Source organism: Lissotriton helveticus, chromosome 9 (assembly GCF_964261635.1).
Source record: "Lissotriton helveticus chromosome 9, aLisHel1.1, whole genome shotgun sequence".
NCBI classification, from domain to species: domain Eukaryota; kingdom Metazoa; phylum Chordata; class Amphibia; order Caudata; family Salamandridae; genus Lissotriton; species Lissotriton helveticus.
In genome coordinates this window covers 261945726-261967394 of record NC_136070.1, presented here as the reverse complement: position 1 = coordinate 261967394, position 21669 = coordinate 261945726, and the positions used below count along the sequence as shown (strand labels likewise).

The window sequence follows — 21669 nt, the reverse complement described above, 5'->3', positions numbered from 1 at the left end:
CACAACAGCGGTCAGTGTGTAACGTACAACTCATAAGATCCGCTTCAAGGCTACAGCCAGTGTGTAATATGCTACCCATAACATATGTTACTGTGGCTACAGTGTGCAGCATTTCATCCTTCATTGCAGCTGTAGATAAACTGTGAATGGCTTCTCATGCAGTCTGTCACTGGTTAAAATGAGTGGGCTGCACAGTGCTCATAGCAGTGCTCATGAATTATGTCTACACACCGAAAATCAGAAGCCTATGCCTCACTTGGACTTGGTGAGGCTACGAGAGCTCAATCTAATAATTGCTCTACTATTATCTCAGTGCTGCTAGCGATTTTACTGCTATTTTATTCTTACCTGTTTCGCTGCTTTCTAACTTTTTTCTGCACTTTGCACTTTTACTTGCAATCACCCTGTTCCACCCCGGCTGGGTGCCGATTGTGTGGAGGGCGTATACTTGGCTCTTGCCTGCCTGCTGCTGACTCACTTCCGGGGCTTGGAGGAGGCGGGCCTATTCTGCCGCTTTCTACCATTTAAATGGAATACCCCAGCAGACGCGCGCAGCGGGCGCCCCAAAGGCGTGCTTAAGGCAAGCCCATCTGCGCCTGGACGTCTCCGTCGTCTATACATGGGAACTTTTGCTTGCCCTACAACCCAAAGCTCCCTGTGGGCACTATAAATGGCACCATGACACTCCCCAAGGGCAGTGCAATAAATGTGGATTTAGAACTGAGATGGGATTAGGGCCATCTTCTTCGGCCTCAGGTCAGGCATATTTTACCATCCTCAGCCTTAATTGTACATCTACCAGCCTAGAAACCGGACCGGATCTGCCCGTTCTATGCCTATTCGGGACTCGCCAGAAACATTTGAGCTGGGCATGTGAACCTGCCCGCCCCCTTTTGCCCTCATGGTCTCTCAGTCTACCTGCACTGCCAATGTCTTGATTTTAGCCCTGGCTGCCTGTCCCTAATATGGCCGCCACTCAGGACATCGACCAGCTGTGAAATCGGACCTGATCTGCCCGTTTCTTGCCTACTTCGGACCCGTCATCAATATTTTGAGATTGGCATGTGAACTTGCCCTGCCCTTTCTTGCCCTTATGGACTTTTAACCTTCCTGCTTGCCGATTTCTTAACTTTACCCCTGGCGAGCTAAGAACTCGCACAGGACAGCCCCCAAGCACAGAATTCGGTCCTGATCTGCCCGTCTAGCCTACTCCTACCAGTCCTAAATAGCTGAACAGGGCTTCTGAACCTACCCTGCCCTCAGTCTCCCTGTATTACTGACTGCGAGACGTAAGCCTGGATGAGTAAAGATCACCCCGGTCAGCTAACTGAGACCTCAGGGGCCACAGTTCAACAGCGCCTCAACCAAAATTGCAGCAGTCCACTCACTTCCTCCTATTGCTGGTCTCCCCACGGACTAGCCCACCTCACATTGATAGACCGGTAACACCGTTCCCCTCAGGCAACACAGACTCTAATACACGCATTCGGCCTCTCTCTCTCCAAGAGTCATCTGTCCCCTACAGGAACTCTTCACCTCACCCGTTTTCCACCGGCCTCAGCGCACCCCGCGGCTTGCTGACCACCGCTCTCCCAGTGCTAACTTCCGCTGACCCTATGGCCATCCTAGATCCTCGGCGATAACCACCTATCTGGGAGAGGTGTGGCGCCGCGGCCAGGGCGACTGACGCTGGAATCTGGGGACCACGGTTCGATCCCCGGCTCCGGCGGCAGGTTGGCCCAGCACCATGCGACTCTGGGCAATAGCTCGCTTAATCTTCCCGACGGCCCCCCAGCGCCTAGAGACCCTTACGGGTGATTGTGCGCTTTACAAATGTGGACTTTACTTTACTTTATCTCGCTGTTACCCCCCCCACCACCCTCGTGAACCTCGACCACACTCCACGTGTCCCTCCCTGATACACCACTCCCCAGCTCATACCACGTTACACCCTCTGCACCGCTCCAATCACCCTTCACCTCTCCGCCCTCCACCCCACTCCCCCAGAGGCCTCGCCTCCCCCCCCCAGCCAGGATGCCCCCGACCGCACAAGTGGACACTCATCTCTGCCCCTCCTCTAACCTCCTTTCCCCTCAAGGGCCGAACACCTTCGCTATATCGTTCCCACGAAACATCTCTTTCAAATCTAAAAAACGCTTCAAACAGAATATAATTAGGCAACACCCCGAAACCTAGTAGTTGACACCTACCACTGCACAACTAGAGGTCAGAAGAAAATGGACTTCATTTTCCACACCAACAGACCTGACGTATGGGCCACCATCTTTAATTCATCCCTCCCCGTCTCCAAAACCACCTTCACTGATCATAACCGCAAACTAACAATCGCCCCCCTGAATCATCTTTCCCTGACAGGAGACATCTCCATCACCATTTATAGGAATGGCACCATTCTAATTCAGGCGAAAGAGGAGAACCTAGAGTTCTTCGACTCTCTCTTTCCCACACTTAGGATGGCTACCACCCATTACCCACTCAAAACTGCCCCCACCCAACGTTTCGGCTCTGCACAAACTCGCATTCTACAGAACTCTCCACCCCAGTGTCCTCCCACTACGATACCTAGTCTCTCCACCACTCAGTTGCTACCTACAGCCCTAGCCCCCCCATACTTCACAACCCCCACCCACCACCCGTCACTCCCAACCTCCCACCACTCCGCCCCCCTCGCTCCCCCTTAGGATTCCCAACTCTCCCCTCCCCAGCCCCTGTAACTCCCCTTACTCTCAGTCCTACACCCTCATTGAGCCACTCCAGCGTCCCCACCCTCCCCTACCCCTCCACTCAGACAATACCTCGTCCTCACCAGACCCAGCTCCCCCTTTCTCCCGACCCCCTCCCCCCGTTGCTCCCAATCCCATCCCCAAAGGACCTCCCACTCCCTAGCCCACAAAGTTCCTCTAACTCCCAGCCCCCCCCCTAGAGATCCTAGACCATTCCCTAGCTCCGGAAGTACCACCAGCTCTCTGCCTCCGCCCCCCATTGATCCCAGACCCCTCAACAACGTCATCGCCCATTCCACCCCCGCCAATCCACACTCCTCTTGGTCACACTGTACCCGCTAACGAAGAGAATACGCCCCCCCTTTTAGATAGCAACCCCTCTCACACTTTAACCCCTCCACAATTGATATATAGACCTGACAACTCCATTACTCAACCACCCAACCCGCCATCCCACTCTCCTCTAGCTCTCACTTCCCCCTTCACTGAAGTTATCTCCCCCCCCGAAGGGACCGTAACTCCCCGCTCTTAACAGCCCTCTCACAAGCGAACCCTAATCCTGATCCAGCCTCCTCCCTTCCTTTTATCCCCCCCAGGGGAAACTCGCCCATAAGCCCCTCATACCCAGGGCCCAGCTCCACTGATCCTCCCCTCCTCTCCCCCTCACTCGAGCTAACGCACCGCCTTGACCTTGTTGAAGCACAGATCACGACCCTGATCCTCGGACTGAAGGAAACCCTGTCTGCCCTTGAGAATCTCCAGCTACCCCCCTCCCCCTCCGCCCCACTCCACATCCCTCCGCCTTCCCCTAGGATTAACCATCCCCGTACCTACCAGGCTCATTCTCACCCCTGTTCCCTGCCTCATCTCACAAAAGTCCCGACGAAGTCGCGAACAGTCATTCCCAGCAGAAACTTAACCTCCCTCTCCCCTCTAGAAGTGAGCGGACTCGTCGCATCATACGAACTCCCCCCGAACCTACCTACCCCACCCCTGAATTCGAACCTCCCCTCATCGATCCAAGTCATCACCGGAGTAGGTTGGGACCTACCCACCCATAGAACTGCTAGACCCCCTCTATTTCTGTCCCCCATTCCCAGAGCCAATCCTGACAATTTGAAAGCAAAAGAAGACCCCCCCCCCCCCCCCCTTGAACTGCATGCTTATCAACAGCCGGTCCGCTGTCAAACATGCAACGGAAATAGCTGAATCCATCCTCTCTCACGACCTGGATGTAGCCTTCATAACGGAAACATGGTTAAACACCCTATCCCACTCCATTTTGGATATGCTGGTACCAACCGGCTTCTCAATTATCCGCAAACACAGGCCCATACACAAAGGTGGTGGCATAGCGATCATCTACAAAAGCGACCCTTCCGTCTCTGAAGCTCCCTCCTACCTGCGCAGTTCCTTCGAATGTCTGTCGGTCAACATCAAATCTCATGGTCATAGCTCTCGTCAGTGCCATCTCCTCTACCATGCCCCAGACAATTCCAACGAATTTAAAGCTCAGTTGTCGGATCTGATCACCCAATCCGCACTTAATGGCGATGACAATTTAATTATGGGCGACCTCAACCTAAGATGGAATGACCACAATAACCCGCTGATTCAATCTCTCAACTCCCTTCTGCAAGACAACGATTTGGTCCAACATTGCTCAGAAGAAACACACTACAGAGGAGCGACCCTGGATGCCATCATTGCGAACAAAAATGCAGTCTCGATTGATCACATCATCCCGGTGGACTGGTCTGACCACCACATCATTCTATTTCATATCATCCAGCCGGCCGTATCCCTCCCACCCACTCAAGCCCCCCCTAAGTGGGTCAGGAACACCTCCAGAGTTCCCCGAGACAAGCTTGAGGAAGGACTCAGCACTCTCTTCCCGAACACGTCGGAGCCTCTCTCTACCTCGGAACTCTCCTCGCTCTAACATTCCAACCTAGAGCGCGTCCTAGATCAGCTGGCACCTCTGAAACTAAAAAAATCCAGAAGCATCCCCTCCAGTTCATGGTTCTCTACTGACATTAATGAGGAAAGAAGACACCTTAGATCCTTGGAAAGAACCTGGAGAAACAACCCCTCCGCACTTCACCGGGACCAACTCAAGGCAGCTCGCAAAATTTACTATACTCACATCAAAAGCAAAAAGACCTCCTTCTTCAGTTCTGCTTTAGACAATGCCATAAACCGCCCCAAAGAACTCTTCGACATCATTAGAAACCAAACCTCCATTCCCAAGGCAGCCAACTTAGCTGCCTCCAAAACCCAATGCGACAACTTCGCAAGCTTCTTCAACGAAAAAAATCGCCAAAATCGATCGCTCCTTCAACCCGAGTCCTGCAATCATCCACTTCCCCTCAGTAACCCCATCCTCCCGCTGGTCTTCCTTCCAGCTGGTTGAGGTTGAAATGATAAGCAATCTGATCGACGCAGCGAAACCCTCTTCTCACTCCCTCGATCAACTTCCTTCGAGACTGACCAAGGATCTGAAGCTCACCTTAGCCCCAATCTGGGGCAAGATCATCAACAGCTCATTAAGCGAGGGCCACATCCCTGACTGCCTTAAACTAGGACAAGTCACACCTCTGCTCAAAAAACCCGGCCTTGATCTCACAGACATGAACAACTTCAGACCGGTGTCGAATCTTCTGTTCCTAGCCAAAATTTTGGAAAGATGTGTGCTCTCACAATTAAACCAACATTTAGAGAATTCTAACCTACTGGATCCACTCCAATCAGGGTTCAGAAAGGGCTGCAGTACGGAAACCGCTATCCTAAATGTCCTTGATGATTTGCACATGTCACTCGACTCCAACAAATGTAGCCTTCTCATTCTCCTTGACCTCTCGGCTGCGTTCGACACAGTTGATCACACCCTCCTACTTACCTCGATGCTTCTCCCTCGGTTCTCTCTGCCTCCGTGTCGCATTTGCCTAATCTTGTTCCTACTGATACTGCTAATCTAACTACTACTGTTCCTTCACTGCATTCTTGGGAATCGATTTCGTTTTCCCTTTTCCAAAACTATCTTAAGGAAATTAACTCCGGATCTCCCCTTGATTCCATGCCTCCACAAATTCTGCGTACTCTGGACCCAGCCACACTTCAGATCATTTTAAATCTCTTAAATGCTTCTCTGGTTGAATCTACTGTCCCCAATGAATGGAAGCATGCGATGGTGGTTCCACTGATAAAAAAGGCTAACGCAGACCCAAATAATCCTTCTAATTTCCGCCCTATTTCTTTACTTCCCTGTTATTCCAAGGTTTTGGAAAAACACGCCAACTCTCTTCTTACCTCTTACGTTGAATCCTCTAATCTTTTACATTGCTCACAATCTGGGTTCAGGGCTGGCTTTTCCACCGAGACTACACTCCTCGGTGTGTCTGAGACCATCAGAAAACAGGTGGACAGCGGGGAGACTGTGGCACTCATTCTGTTAGACTTGAGTGCCGCATTTGATACCGTCTCCCATTCCATCTTGCTGTCTACCCTGAATTCGGTGGGTATCACTGGCCCGGCCCTGGCCTGGATTGCTAGTTTTCTTTCTAATCGCACTTTTCAAGTTTTCTCTTCTTCGTCTGTCTCTTCCATCTTTTCATCGTCTCACGGTGTTCCCCAGGGGTCTATCCTCAGCCCTCTTTTCTTTAATCTCTATGTGAGACCTCTTGCTTTTTTGGCTGAGCAAGCAGGTCTCACTATATACTCTTACGCAGATGACACACAAATCATCTATTCTTTATCTACTAATAAACATCTTCCGACGTCCTCTCTTCGGTCTGGGCTGGAGCAAATTGCCAACTGGATGCTCAGTCATAAATTAAAATTGAATGGTGATAAAACTGAGCTACTTTTATTCGGTCCTCTCACCTCTCTTTGGGGCCCTCAACATTGGCCTCATCAGATGGGTCCCACTCCCACCCCTTCAGCCTCAGTTCGCAACCTCAGGGTTTCTTTTGACAACCAACTATCATTTAAGCAACATGTTGTAAAAGTCTCGGCCACCTGTATTACCATCATAAGATGGCTGAGAAAAATCACATGGATGCTTCCAGTGGATACCCTGAGGATTGTAGTCCAGGCCCTTGTCACCTCTCGCATGGACTACGGGAACATTCTGCTTCTGGGTGCTTGTAAGGAGGTAACAAGGAAATTTCAGGTGGTCCAGAACATGGCAGTCCGCCTCCTTTGTAACTTGCCGGCCAGGGCATCGGCCTCTATCCATCTGCGCAAGTTGCACTGGTTGCGCATTGAGAACCGAGTTAAATTTAAAGCTCTATGTATAATGCACCACATTAAAATGGGTAAAGCTCCCAAATATCTTTCCTCTTTAGTTCAGCACTATGTCCCGTCCCGTACACTGAGATCCTCCACTCAAAACAAATTTTTGGTCCCTCGGGTCAATAGAGCTAAAATGGGCGGCCGCTCGTTTGCTCTATTGGCACCGTCCCTATGGAACTCCATGCCTCAATCTTTACGATCTGAGTGTTGCTACCTTACATTCCGCAAAGGAATTAAGACCTGGCTGTTTAATACTTAGTTGTGTCCTGTTTTCTCTTTTAAACTTACTCATTCTCAGTCTTTCTCTAGCGCCGGGAAACCTTCGGGTAGCTGCGCGCTCAACAAATGTAATTATAATAATAATAATAATAATAATGTCCTTCGAGAAAGAACGGGCATAGAAAACACAGTCCTAAAATGGTTCTCCTCCTTTCTTAACAACTGCTCTCAAAGAATAAAGATCAACAGCTTCGAGTCAGACTCCCTCCCCATCAACAGAGGTGTTCCTCAAGGATCAGTACTCTCCCCGCAACTCTTCAACATCTACATAGAACCCCTCACCTCATTCCTAAGGAACTCCAACATCCCCTTCCACCTTTACGCGGACGACACTCAACTCTACTTGGAAACTTCTTCGGTCGCTGACATTCACAGACTTAATGCTACACTCATGGAGGTTCAACTCTGGCTCTCAGCCAACCACCTCAAACTGAACGAAGAGAAAACGGAAGTTCTCCTAATCTCGAACAAAGATGAAAACCCACAAATAGTGGAATGGCTCAAAGCATTAAATGCCCTCAATGTCTCTCTTACTCCAACTGACTCAGCAAAATCCCTAGGAATCACTCTCGACCCCAAACTGGACATGAAGAAGCACATCTCTAAAACCGCCAAAAGCGCGTTCATGAACCTGAAACTTCTCTACAAAGTTAAACCCTTCCTCCCCCCCAAAGATCTGAAACATGCCACCCAGGCACTTGTGCTCTCTAGAATGGACTATGGCATTGCTGTACTGACTGGAACACCCAAGTCACACCTGGGACCCCTCAACTCCACCCTCAACGCAGCCGCAAGAATGATCACAGGAACAAAGAAATTTGACCACATCTCGCCGGCACTCAAAGAACTGAAATGGCTCCCGATTGACCAACGAGCCAACTTCCGCACAGCCTGCCTAACACATAAAGCCCTGCATACAGGCAAACCAGAATACCTGGCCTCAAAACTCAAAAGGGCTGGTCAATCCAGGAACCTCAGAAGCTCCGAAACACTCCTACTCATCCCACTGAAATCACAGAAACGCAAGACCTCAAATAAATCCTTTGCGGGGAACGCGCCCAGGATTTGGAACTCCATCCCCCCACATATCAGAACGACCGCCTCCTTCCCACTATTCAAAGCGCTACTCAAAGCCCTCTTCCTTGAACGCTCCGGTGCTTAGCAAGAACCCCATCGCCCAACAGCAGAAATCAGATATCCTTTTGCGGAACTCAGAACTAACTGATTCGCCCCTGAACTCCGTCTCTTATTGCGCTCTAGATGTTGGTGTACAGTCTCTATTCTCCTCCTATCATGTCCGATTCTTGTTTTCTATGCTTATTGTCTTTGTTGCATTTCTCCATTTGCTGTGAAGCGCTCTGATACCCACCGGGTCCAGCTAGCACTATACAAAACTTCAATAAATAAAAAAATAAAAAATACATCTCTCGTAAAACACCATGCAGAGAAATTCGATGTCCTTCTGGACTCTTCACCCGACATACTATTCCTGACAGAAACCTGGCTTACCATATACTCTGTAGCCATTCCGGCCTTGGCTCTTCCGGTAGGCTATATGATGTGCGAACAGAATAGGACAAGCGGGAGGGGGCGTGGCCTAGCGGTCATATTTAAATCAGTGCTCTCCTTATACCACAGACTGTTCCTGACTGTGAAAGTGCCTTGTTTAAAATGACTTTGTCCTACAATTTTACCTTTACCGGGCTCCTCATTTACCGTCCACCAGGCCCTGTAAAAGCCTTTCAAGAAGCCTTGGTTCACATCACATCCACTCTTGTCTTAGAAGCTGGAAATCTAAGCATAATAGGAGACCTGAACTTACATTTGGAATGCTTTGACTCCCATGAGTTCGCCAACTTCCTGGCAGACATGGATGCCTGCCAACTAATTCAGTTAGTGGAGGGACCAACACATACTGCTGGTCATCTACTTGATCCGGTATTTTCGAATCTTCAGATGGGATCAGCAACCCACTGGGATCTAAATCACCAGGAACCAAATGGACAGGTACGCATGGGACCTCGGAATCACCAGGATTAGGGTGAATGCGTTGGAGCAAACGTCTACAGGAGCTCATGAACCCCAGTATCTTTAGGGCAATAAAAACCCATCATAGAATGAATGAAATGCCGAAATAACAGTTGTTGGAATTAGAAAAGTATTTTAAATGAAACTGCTGCTAAAACAGTCTTGTTTAAGTTCATTAGACATATTGATCAAACAGGACATTCCTTCTTAAAAGACTACTCGAACCTTAAGCCTGGTGTTTGAATACAAATGTATTTTTAAAAAGAATAAACCTTTACATTTTTTTCCAAGAATTCTGCTTTGTCAACCAACAGTTTCTCATCTCACTTTGTGGGGGACTCGAGTCGGTGTGGAAGGGGATCGCTCAACAGGACTAACGTTGCAGGAACCAAAGAAGGAACCACAAACAGTTTCTTGGTGTTTCCTTTGTTTCTACTCTCATTCACAGGTGAAGATGAAAGGAGTCACGGCGATAGGGAAAATGAATAGGCAATTACTGGAGTTAAGCCACTCATAAGTCTTTGGAAATAACCCGCTCAGGAGTCAGGCCAAAGTGTGACACTACAGGAGGCCAGGGGCAGAATCACGTGATTCCTCAATATTTTACAGTCCAAGTCAAAGACATGTCAAGTGGTTTCATCTGGAACTCCCAACACTCCCTCACTGGGCACACATTCTGATGCGAGTAAAAGTTGATCAGACTTTAGGCACAGCAGAGACACCTAGTGAAGGAGCTGGAAAAAAGAAGGGAGACTCTGGAGTGACTTTAATACAATGGCAGACATCAGATCATGGGTATATTGTGCAGTCCAAAAGACAAGTCCAGAAGAAGCTCCAGAACTCAGAAATATCCCACCAATCCCATAAGAAAAAAGAAGCAAGAAGAGACAGGAGTCCAATCTGCTATAAAAGAGGATCAAACATCATAATGATTGTGAAGGAACTACGAGTAGCATGCTGTGATAATGCTACCATTTTGCCTTACAATTCTAGGTGGCGGCAGAAGCAGCCATTCAGTATGGATACTGAGCAGAATAGAAGGTGTAAATATGTTTTACCAGTACCATAATCAAACAAAGAGTAAAGGTACAGTGCCACACTCTTAGAAGAAGGGAAGGAAAAGAATACACTGACCCTGTGACATAGTCCATGTGACAAAAGCTGGGATCAAAAGCCCTAAAGAACCTGGAAAGATAATCCCTAAATACCTAAAAACCATGCAGTGCGCCTTCAGAGTTATATCCAATAAACAACTTATTTAAATCCTGTACCTGTATTGATCTTTTGAAAAAGGAGAGCGGCAGAAACAAATGTTAATGTTGCTAGTGCTGTTCACCCTACCACTATATTCCACCAACTTCAAATCACAGTCCTGTGTAAGAAGGTACAGAGCCTGGGAACGATGATGGAACACACTGTCAAGCTCCTAGCAGCGCAGTATCTTGTCTATTGTAAGTGAAAGAACACCGGATCTCGGAGTACTAGTCTATCAGAGGACGTCCACTCCCAGACCTTGAGGGACCAACACTATTAATGTAATACAGTAAATTACCAGTTACTCTATGCAAGCAGACCGCTTTAGTCAAAATTAATTTAAGTGTGTCAAACCGAATTTGGGTTGGCCTTTGCTGAACAAAAACAGGAAGAAAATAATCAATGATTTCCATGGCTTTTCACCTTTTCTGCTGTTTTTTTCAACCACAATGTGATCAGACATTTTCAAAAGATGTCAAGGCTCCTACAATATTTCAGTGTAATGTTTTCAAGGACACATGCTGGTTATCTTGACAAGCGTCAGTCTAGATTTTTACAAGCGTATTCTTATTAATTTGTCTCCCATATTTAGCCAACAGCTGCATCATTTATTATTCGATTTGTAGAGCCAGGGGCATAGGAGCAGGTTTTCAAAGTACACGTTTGTGTTTGCCACTGACAGGGCTGAATCTGTAACCTCACACCCTTCCTACAGTTCGCTGTTTGGATAGAAGGATCAAATCAACTAGTATTAACTTAGCGGAGACTAGAAGAGCGAACTCCCGAAGAGTGCAGCATCGGATAATTCACACCATGTCCACAACTCCTGCTCTGTCAAGAACCTAATGGTGGTCTTTCAGTGTGGACCAGCCAAACTGGCCCTCTGTGATGTGCAGCGGATAACTTTGATTCTCCTTGCCCTTTCCGCCTCACAAAATTGTACCTGCACGTCACAAAAGTAGCAAACTAATTCTGCAAACTTTCTTGCTTCTTCATTTGCTCTGTTAGGTCAGAGAGGTAATATTCATCTTAGAATTGCATTCTTCTCTCAAGAAACCTTTTGTTAGGCACAGGCAGGAGTTTTGAATAAGAGGTTACAATCTAGGGCAGTGATGGCACCTTTCAGATTGAATCTCACCATCCTCCTCCTTTCACAGATATATGATCCTGTTAGAAAGAGTCCTGATTTTTGTACCAGAGTTGAATTTGCACCAATTGTAGGAACCAATTTCCCCATAAAATTCCAGGTTCTGAGGTATAATCTTAAAATCTCCTAGGATCAGTCATTACACACTCTGCACAACAGTCTTTCCCTTTTAATTTCATAGACTTCAGAAGAAGATCACCTGCTTCAAAAAAGCCCCCATTCTGAACATTTCTGAGCTATCATTCAGCAACACTGGAATGAGAACCAGCAGTTTGCCTGTATTGCTATTAGTCCTTGTTTAAAGATATATGAGCAAACATTTCTTAGACACAGAAGTCTAATATCACGACAATGCTTTTGGGCAATGCAGAGTCAGGGTGAACATGTTGTGCCAGTCAGAATTATAGGCAATACATGAGTGACCCTTTCTGTCGATGTTTGAAGTCCAGTGAGAGTTCAACCTAGATGATGCCCATGCATTCGTCATACAGCACTTTCTATCAGATGGAGGTCTTATCTTGAAACCACTCTGGAGCAATATCCACCTCTATTGGCACCTAGTGACTGGGTGAGCACTGCCTTAGTACAAGCACCAGTGGTCTGGGGCAGGACGTGTGACATTAACACTTTAAACCACGCCCTGTCACAATGGTGAAGCAAACCTGAGGCACAACCAATGTTTTTGATAGAAAGGATTGTAAAAATATACATCCTGAAGAACCATAGATGCCAGTCAATTCCTTACGAGCAGCACCTCCAGAATCTATGCCAGAGTTACAATGTGAAACTTGCAAAAATGCATATTTGTTCAGAAGGCACAGGTTTAGGGTAATCTTAATGCTCCAGGTCAAACGGGGCACAATGAAATACTTTCAGTAGAGTCCAGGTATTTCTCTTAATCTAGCACCAGCTCATTAGCTCCCAGAAGTAGAAGCTTTTACAACTCTTATAGAATTACTAGAGATGACTTGTGATATATAGAAGGGGAGGTGGTGGGAACAGGACGGATGTTCATGGAAAGACCATTAAATATATTTTTTTCTATCAGCCATGTGTAATGGAAAAATCACAGGTTTTGAAATAAAGAACAAGTTACTTACCTTCGGTAACACATTATCTGGCGAAGACTCTATCTAGTTGCAGATTCATTACCTTTGAATTTTCTCAGACGTAAGGTTGGATCCGGAAACTTTTGCTTGAGCAATGCCCCTTGCGTGCGCCGTCGTGTGGCTCCATTGGGCTCCGCGTGACGTAGTCGGTGTCGTTAGTGTTGGTTATGACGTTGGGGTCACCTATCTAGGCGCAACTCAGGCACGCGGACATCAGTACTTTTTATTGTTTCCTCGCCAGAAACGCAGAGTGATGAAGTAACTAACGAAAACGTGTGCTAAACTAGGGCCCTGAAAAGGGGAGTAACCCTAGTCCTAACAAAACCAGTCTGTAAAGCGGGGAGGCATGGGTGCGCCTGTAAGGAATCTGCAGCTAGAAAGAGTCTATACCAGATAATGCATAACTGAAGGTAAGTAACTTGTTCATCTGATAGAGACTTCTAGTTGCAGATTCCTTACCTTTTAATTTAATACCCAAGCCATACTCTCCCGGCGGTGGGTTGCAGACCAATTCCTCACACTAGAAAGTCCTGCAGGACTGAAAGAGCAAAATGCCTGTCCCTGCGGACCGGACTGTACAGGCAGTAGTGCTTGGCAAACGTGTGCAGAGATGCACATGTTGCTGCCTGACAGATGTCCAGGACTGGGACACTCCAAGCCAAGGCCATAGTCACAGGGACCACTTAATTGTTTATTAATTGAGCGGCCCAGGTCCTAGGGTTACTGGCCTTTCCCCTGGTGGAATAGGCCCTTAATCCCTCTGGGGGCTGATTCTTAACCAGGGCATAGCAGATCTTAATGCAGAGACCGACCTAGTGAGAAATGGTCCTTTTCTGCACTGCCTGCCCCTTCTTAGCTCCCAAGTACCCCACAAAGAGTTGGTTGTCCACCCGGAACTTCATTGTGCGTTCAATGTAGAACACAACGCTCTTTTTGGATTCAGGAGGTGGAGACGCTCCACTTCCTTAGAGGGATGCAGGGGAGCAAAGAAGGTGCGCAGTGTGATAGACTGACCCAGATGGGGTCACCACCTTTTGCAAGAATGAAGCATGGGTGCGCAGCACCCATTTATCTGGAAAGGACATCATTTAGGGAGGCTTATAAGATAGTGCCTGCAACTCACTTACCCTCCGGGCAGATGTTATCACCACAAGAAAGGCTGTCTTGATTGTAAGCAGCCGGATGGGAACAACTGTGCAGAGGCTCGAAAGAAGCACACATAAGAAAAGTGAGGACCAAGGTAAGGTCCCACTGCGGCATAACAAAGGGTGTGAGTGGAAAGTAATGCACCAGCCCCTTCAAAAACCTATTTACAATTATGAGACCTAAAGAGAGTTGGTTGATCTGGCAGCCACACAAAAGCAGATAGAGCAGAAAGATAACCCTTGAGAGTACCAAACGTAGAGCCCTGCTGGAAAAGGGTAAGAATAAAAAAAGAACAGTAGAAAGACCAGCAGAAAGCGGGTCAATAGACCTTTCTGTACTGTACAATACAAATGTCTGCCAACGACAGGCTAGTATACTGTCTTAGTGTAGGGCCGCCTGGCCGCTAAAATAACGTTGCATATTTTGGGAGGAAGGTCAAAAGCAATCAACTGCTGCAGCTCAATCTCCACACATGGAGGTACAGAGTCGACAGGTTCAGGTGGAAAACCCTCCCCTGCTGCTGCGACAGAAGGGGCAACCTAATCGGAGGATCGATGCTTATTTGGAGAAGCTCTGGATACCAGACTCTCCTCGCCCAGTCTGGAGTCACAAGAATGACTTGGGCCCAGTTGTTCCTGATCTTCTTCAGACCCCTGGGCCGCAGTGGTATGGGCGGAAAGGCGTACAGCAGGCCTGAGCTCCACCTGCGACGAAAGGTGCAGCCGAGCGATCGCCGCTTTGGAAACTCCAGCACGCACTATTGTTGACACTGCAAGTTCTAGTTGGAGGCAAACAGATCTAACCAAGAATCTCCCCAGCGCTGAAAAAGACCTTGCGCCACCTCTGACTGGAGATGCAATTTGTGATCCGCTATGCATCAACAGCGGAGTTTTTCCACCCTGGCGTCCAGAGAACCTGCCAGGTGTTGAACCACGAGGCTTATGCCCTGCTGTTCCAGCCATGACCAGAGATGCAGGGCCCACCGACAAAGGGTCCACATCCCCACCCTGTTTTTTGCAGTACCACCTGGGGGTGCTGTTGTCCGTGAACACCAATACTAGCTTCCCCTTGGCAGAGTGAAGAAATGCCTTCAATGCCAACAAATTGATGTGGAGCCCAGACTCCGCTGGAGACCAGTGTCCCCTGATCTCCACCTCTAGGTGATAGATGCCCCATCCCAGAAGTGACACATCTGTCACAACTGTGAGATCTGGTTGGGGAAGGGAGAGAGGTCTGCCGCTGACCCAATCGCGGTTTGTCAACCACCACTGTAGATCTCTTCTAGTTCTTTTCGAGATCCGGACCATGTAGGTGAGATTTCCTCGATGCTGTGGCCACTGAAACTTCATGTCCCACTGCAGAGCTTGCATACTCCACCTGGCATGCTTTACCAACAGGATGCAGGACGCCATGAGGTCCAACAGCCTCAGAGTCAGACTCACCGAAATCCAGGACAGAGGCTGAAACATCGGAATCATAACCTGAATATCCTGGACTCGCTGTTCTGGAAGATATGCCCAAACTTGCACTGTGTCCAGAACAGCCCTGATGAAAGGCTACGTCTGAGAAAGAGTCAGGTGTCACTTCGGCACATTTATAGAGAACCTCACCGAATGCAGGAGGTTCACCGCAGCCTGAAGGTGGGAGACAACAGCCTGGGGCGAGGACGCCTTCAACAGCCAGTCGTCGAGGTAGGGAAAGACTAACACTCCTAACCTGTTCAGATTAGCTGCGACCACCGACATCACCTTGGTGAACATCCGAGGGGCACAGATAAGGCTGAAGGGGGAGCACGGCAAAAGTGCTTGTGGCCTACCTTGAACCGCAGGTAACACCTGTGGCCCGGCAGGATGGGGATGTGAAAATACGCATCCTGCAGCTCCAACTCTACCAACCAGTCTTCTCGGTCTAGGGCAATAACACCTGAGCTAAAGTAAGCATCTTGAACTTATCCTTCTTGAGTAAGAGATTAAGGCTTGAAGATCTAAAATGGGCCACAAACCTGTGTTCTTTTTCAGAATCATAAAGTAGCTGGAATAACAGCCACTGCCAATTTTAAATGATCCTCTGTCAGTAGGTCTTGTTTTGGCAGAATGGGAAGAGGAAAAGAAAGGAAAGGCAGAAAATAGCCCCCCTGAAGGATCTGCAAGACCCACTTGTCCAATGTTATGGACCTGTGGGAGAGATGATGATGGATTCTCCCACCAACTGGAGTGGTGTGGACTTGCAGAGGCAGCCTAGGAGTGCTTGAAGGCTTCGGCTGCCGAGGGCAGGGTGGCAGACGACTTCTGGCTTCCATTCCTTGGTCAGAATGAACCACGTCGATGTCCCCGCACAACCTGGGAAGTCTGCACAGGACAGTGGCTGGGATAGGGCTAACGTGGCTGGAAACCCCTTCCATTGCCATGAAACGGGGATGAAAGCTAGACTGGCCATGTGGAGTCGAAGAGAGGCCCAAGGATCTGGCCGTAGCTCGATAGACCTTGAACCACTCTAGGGCCGAGAGTCTGCCTTCTTCCCAAAAAGAAGGGATCCATAAAACAGTATGTCCATCAAGTTTGCCTGGATATCGCCAGAGAAGAAAGTTGTTCTAAGCCAGGCGTGGCTTTACAAGGCCACTGTCGATGAAATCACTCTGCCCATCAAACCAGTCATGTGAAGGCCACACCTTGTGGTGAATCTTGCTGCATCTCTACCGTCCTTAACCCCCTGAGAGAGCACAGCCTGGGCCTCCTCTGGGACTTGTGGCAGCACGTGCACAACTGTCTCCCAAAGGGAGTGGGAGAAATTGCTCAATAAGCATACGATATTCACCGACGCAATGCCAGGCTAGAGGAAGAAAAACATCTTCTTTCCAAGTTATTCTAGCCTCTTGGATTCCCTATGCGGAGTGGCGGAAGGGAATGCACCCTGGGAGGTAGATGCTTGTACCATCAACCTTTCAGGGGTGGGGTGTTGGGTGAGGAACTTTGGGTCGCCCGGAGATGGCGGCATGCAATTGTCCTATTCACAGGAACCCCTGTGCTAGGCTTGGACCACATGCCCAGAAGGACATCAGTAAGTGCTTCATTGAAGGGAAAAAGTGGTTCAGAGATGAAAGCCCCAGGCTGAAGCACTTCGGTCGGGGGATTAGGCCTGACCTACACATAGAATAACTCCAGTTCAAGGACTGCAGTTGCTCTCTTGACCACCATGGCATAATATGCCCCCTCCTCCTTAGCCCCAGTTGGCGGAGAGAGCATGTCAGTATCTGGGGAAGTGTTTAGTCTACTGGCCTCTCCAAGTTCCCCATACTAGTTCATCAGCTCTGCAGAAACATCCTGGTGTTCTAAAGGGTTCATAGACCCCTCCCATTCCTTTCCCAAGCCTAAAACATCATCAAAATGTTCAGGCACCAACATAGAACCACAGGGTTCAATCGGTGTCAGAATCGGCATCGAGCAACGCCGTTCCGACTCCGTGTCGTCGAGGATAAGAATGGGTCTGACATTTTCCCGGACTACAGCCAAGAGGTGCAGAAGATGAGGCGCTCCTTTGACACTGTAAAAGTTAAGCTCAGGGATCTGAAAATACAGTATATGCTCCTCTTCCCAGCCAAACTTAAGGTGATCTATAAGGAAAAGACCCACATCTTCACTCATCCGGACGACGCATGGCACTGGATAGAAGAACGCCCACCAACACGGAGAGATGGAGGGGGCGAGCTGAACAGGGGGATGGAGGGCCTCTCCACTGACAATCTCTGGGAGCTGGTGAAACCACAGAGCCGGCGCAGACTCCGGGGCACGAGGAAGACACAAACAACGCCGTATCCCTCGCAGAATAGGTCTCCTAGAAGACGCCGGGACGCCGCCTCCCCGAGTCGGGATAGCCAAGCAGGATCTAGATTTCGCGCTTTAGCCGCCAGGGATCGTCCTGAGGAGGAGGACGACACGGGTGGGGCTACGACAGGGAGCGACGGAGAGGAAGATCAGACACTTCATCCGATAGTGGTTGCCATCAACGAGATGGAAAAGGCCCCTCTTACAGGCAATGCCCCAGTGCAGGGCGAGGACAAGGAACACAATACTTGAACAGGGAGCATGCTGGATGGACGAGATATCGGCTGGACCGGCGGACAGCACGCAAGTGGCTCCCACGCCTCTCAATTGTTAATTTTCTTTAAGTACTGTTTGGTTGTCATTATTGTATCTTTCCTTTTCTGATTACGAACTACCTCATAGAACTGTGGACACTGTAGGAGAGTACCCTTTCGAGTTTGGTGGGGTGCCGAGTTGGGGTAGGTCAGAAGAAGAGAGAGACATCAGGGAGGGCGACAGACCTTTTCCCGCCAATAAGTCCTATCAAAGAGGGGGGTGGATGGTGGGACTGAGGGGGGAAGAAGGTAGGGAGGGGGTAGCGGGGGACAGTTGGGGATGTTCAAAGTTTCCTATTGATGGGGTCCTAGGTACTTGGGGGTGGGAGGGAGTTGGGGAGTTGGGAGGAGGGGAAAGGGGGGGACTGGAAGGGAGGGGAACGATCATGTCACACTAATAGCACACTCAAGTCTTCCGGACGACACCTCCTCACAAGCAGCTGACTGCATTATGCCGCACACACGCCAGATTCCCAGGTGACAACGGTAGAAACCACATAGGCCAAAGGGGATTCAGTGTTCTAACATGGAACGTGAACGGGCTAGGCAGTAAAGTGAAGAGAGGGCTGGTGAACGCATACATTAAACGGATAGGCCCTGACATAACACTATTGCAGGAAACACACCTTAAAAGGACGAACTGTGCATTCCTAGCTAGAGGACACTAAAAGGTTCTAGCACATGCAGGTTACACCACGGGTTCAAGAGGAGTGGCCATACTTATGAAGAAGACTACACCGTTCCACATAGCCCAAACATGGATAGATACACAGGGGACGTATGTGGGGGTGAAGGGGACTTGGAATAGACGTGAGTACACGATAATCTCAGTATATGCCCCCCGAAACTGCAGGCTAACACACTTAAGAAGGTAGTAGACATACTCCTAGACACGGCTGACACTTTACAAATCCTTGTGGGGACTTTAACGATGTGATGGACCCGGGGATGGATCGGACGGGACTGACTAACAGAGACCTGACCCGGACCCCCCTAGCCCGAATGATAAACATGGTACTCACTGACGTATGGAGATGGTTACACTCAGACCAGAAGGCATACTCATTCTTCTCGGGATCGCATAAAGTGCTCTCGAGGCTGGATTACATATTTATGTCTAGACAACACCTGACAATAGATGACACGGCGGAATATAAAGCAAGGGGGATTTCAGATCACTCCCCACTCTTAGCTAAAGTGGGATTGGCGAGAGATAGGAGTGGAGGCTTGTGGCGCCTGACGGCATGGGACCTACAGAATGTGAGCATACTGAAAGGCATGAGGGCAGACGTGAAGGTTTATGTGGCGGACAATGAAGGGTCGGTCCAATCCAAAGTTATATTCTAGGAGGCTCTGAAAACGGTCATGCGAGACAGGGCACAGAATAGATTAGCGGCGGAACGGAGGAAGCTCCAGGCTGACACAGTGGCACTAGAGACGAGCATTCTGGATCTGGAGAGCGAATACCTGGTCTCGAAAGAGACGGGGATTCTCAGGCGACTGACGGACACGCAGAGACAGTATCGAGAGTTGGCCGCGGGCGAGGCCAAAACCCAGGCGCTCGCCACGTTACATCGCCTATATGATGTAGGGGATAAGTCGGGCAAATTGCTGGCGTGGCTCAGTAAAAAAGAGCGAGCAGCGAGATGGGTGGAGCAAATCAGAGACAATAAGGGTATACCGATACGGTCGGATTCTGTTATCGCTGAGACGTTTGCAGACCATTATGAAAGCTTCTACCAAGCTAGGGACCTGGGTATTGTGATGAGGCACTGCAGTACATGGATTCAGTTGAATTACCAACACTATCAGCTGAGGCCCAGCAAAGTCTAGAGGCTGACATAAATCTCGAGGACATCACAGAGGCCTTGGCCAGGGTAAGGCCGGGGAAATCCCCGGGCCCTAACGGGTTCCCAGCCGAGTTCTTTAAACATATGGCGGACCTCTTGACACGTCATCTAAAGGGCCTTTTCGAAGGGGCGATGGAGGAGGGGAGGCTCCACCCAGATCTGAGGCTGGCAATAATAGTCCCGATCCATAAGGAAGGGAAGCCTCATGACGAGTGCACGTCGTACCGACCTATTTCCCTCTTAAATATAGAGGCGAAACTACTGGCAACTATCCTGGCTATGCGCCTTCGCCGGGTGGTATCGGACCTAGTACATCTCGATCAAACAGGGTTCCTCCCGAACAGGGCTACTAGGCTAAATCTCCGACGTACCCACAATTGGCTGCAGGAAGTAAGGAAAAGAGAAGATCCACACTGGTTCCTCTCCCTTGACGCGGAGAAAGCTTTCGACGCGGTCCATTGGCCATTCCTGGAGGGCGTCCTACACAAGTTCGGCTTTAGCCCAATATTCCGGAAGTGGATTCAATTGTTCTATACAGAACCTAGAGCTAAAGTGAGGGTGAACGGGGCTACTTCAAGGGAATTCCCGGTTCAAAGGGGGACCAGACAGGGCTGCCCGTTGTCCCCCCTCCTGTTCGCGCTCACGATAGAGGTGCTGGCTGCTAGGGTGCGCCAGAATTAAACCATCAGGGGATTCAGGCGGAGTGAGCTAGATTCGGCAGATGAAAAAATATCGCTCTACGCGGATGATATCCTCTTATACGTTACTCTACCGGAATCCACAATTCCGGAAGTATTTCTAGAACTGGAACGGTATGATAGACATGCGGGTACCAGGTAAACTGGCACAAGTCGGTCCTCTACGATCCTAAGGGTCGGGGAAACTGGCCGGACCTCCCGGGAAGGCTGTTGAGGACTGCAGAGGGGTTTAAATACCTTGGGGGTATGTATCACCCTGGATCGCACCCAGTCCTACCAACGAAACATAGAACGAATAGTATCGAATTTTGGAGAAGACGCGTCCAGATGGAGGCAGCTCCCTCTTACTATACTGGGCTGGCCGGCCATGTTTAAGATGGTCACACTCCCCAAATCCTTATATGCTTTACAGAATAAGTATTACCCTATCCCGCCCAAGGTCTTCGGGAGGATACATGCAGAACTTAGGTCCTTCCTGTGGTTAGGTAAACAATCCAGAGTGGCACTCCGCACGCTCCAACGTCATCAGTATAGCGGAGGGATATCGCTTCCGAATTTGGAGGCTTACTATTGGGCGGAACATATTGCCCCGATCAATGAGTGGATGCATGCGCCGGCAGATCACCCCACCTATGCCCTTGAGAGACATAAGCTCTCAACATGTCCTTTGTTGTATTACCTGAATGGGGGAGCTCGACGAAGACAGCTTCTCCCCGCTACGTGTACCGCCCTACAGCTCTGGAAAAAGGCGATGAGCCACACGGGATGGGGGAAGAAACTACCGAATCAGTAAAATTCGGTATTTTCGAATCTGTAAATGCTACATCTGGCCCATAATCCCTTATTAGTGCCTTCCCCTATCATAAATGGTGGCTCCTATCTATGACTAGTTGCAGATGCCTTAACAAGAGTGGGCCCCAATCCAATTTTTTGTTTTTATTAATAACAACTTGTAGTTGCTAATACAATGTAGCAACCCAATTAGA

The 21669-nt window shown here is 49.1% G+C and overlaps 1 protein-coding gene across 6 annotated transcripts in view; it reads right to left on the bottom strand.

The window, feature by feature from the left end:
• The window catches only part of TTLL5 (tubulin tyrosine ligase like 5), a 1026293-nt gene that overhangs the window by 299550 nt on the left and 705074 nt on the right, over nt 1–21669 (bottom strand). The gene's annotated exons all lie outside the window — the stretch shown is intronic.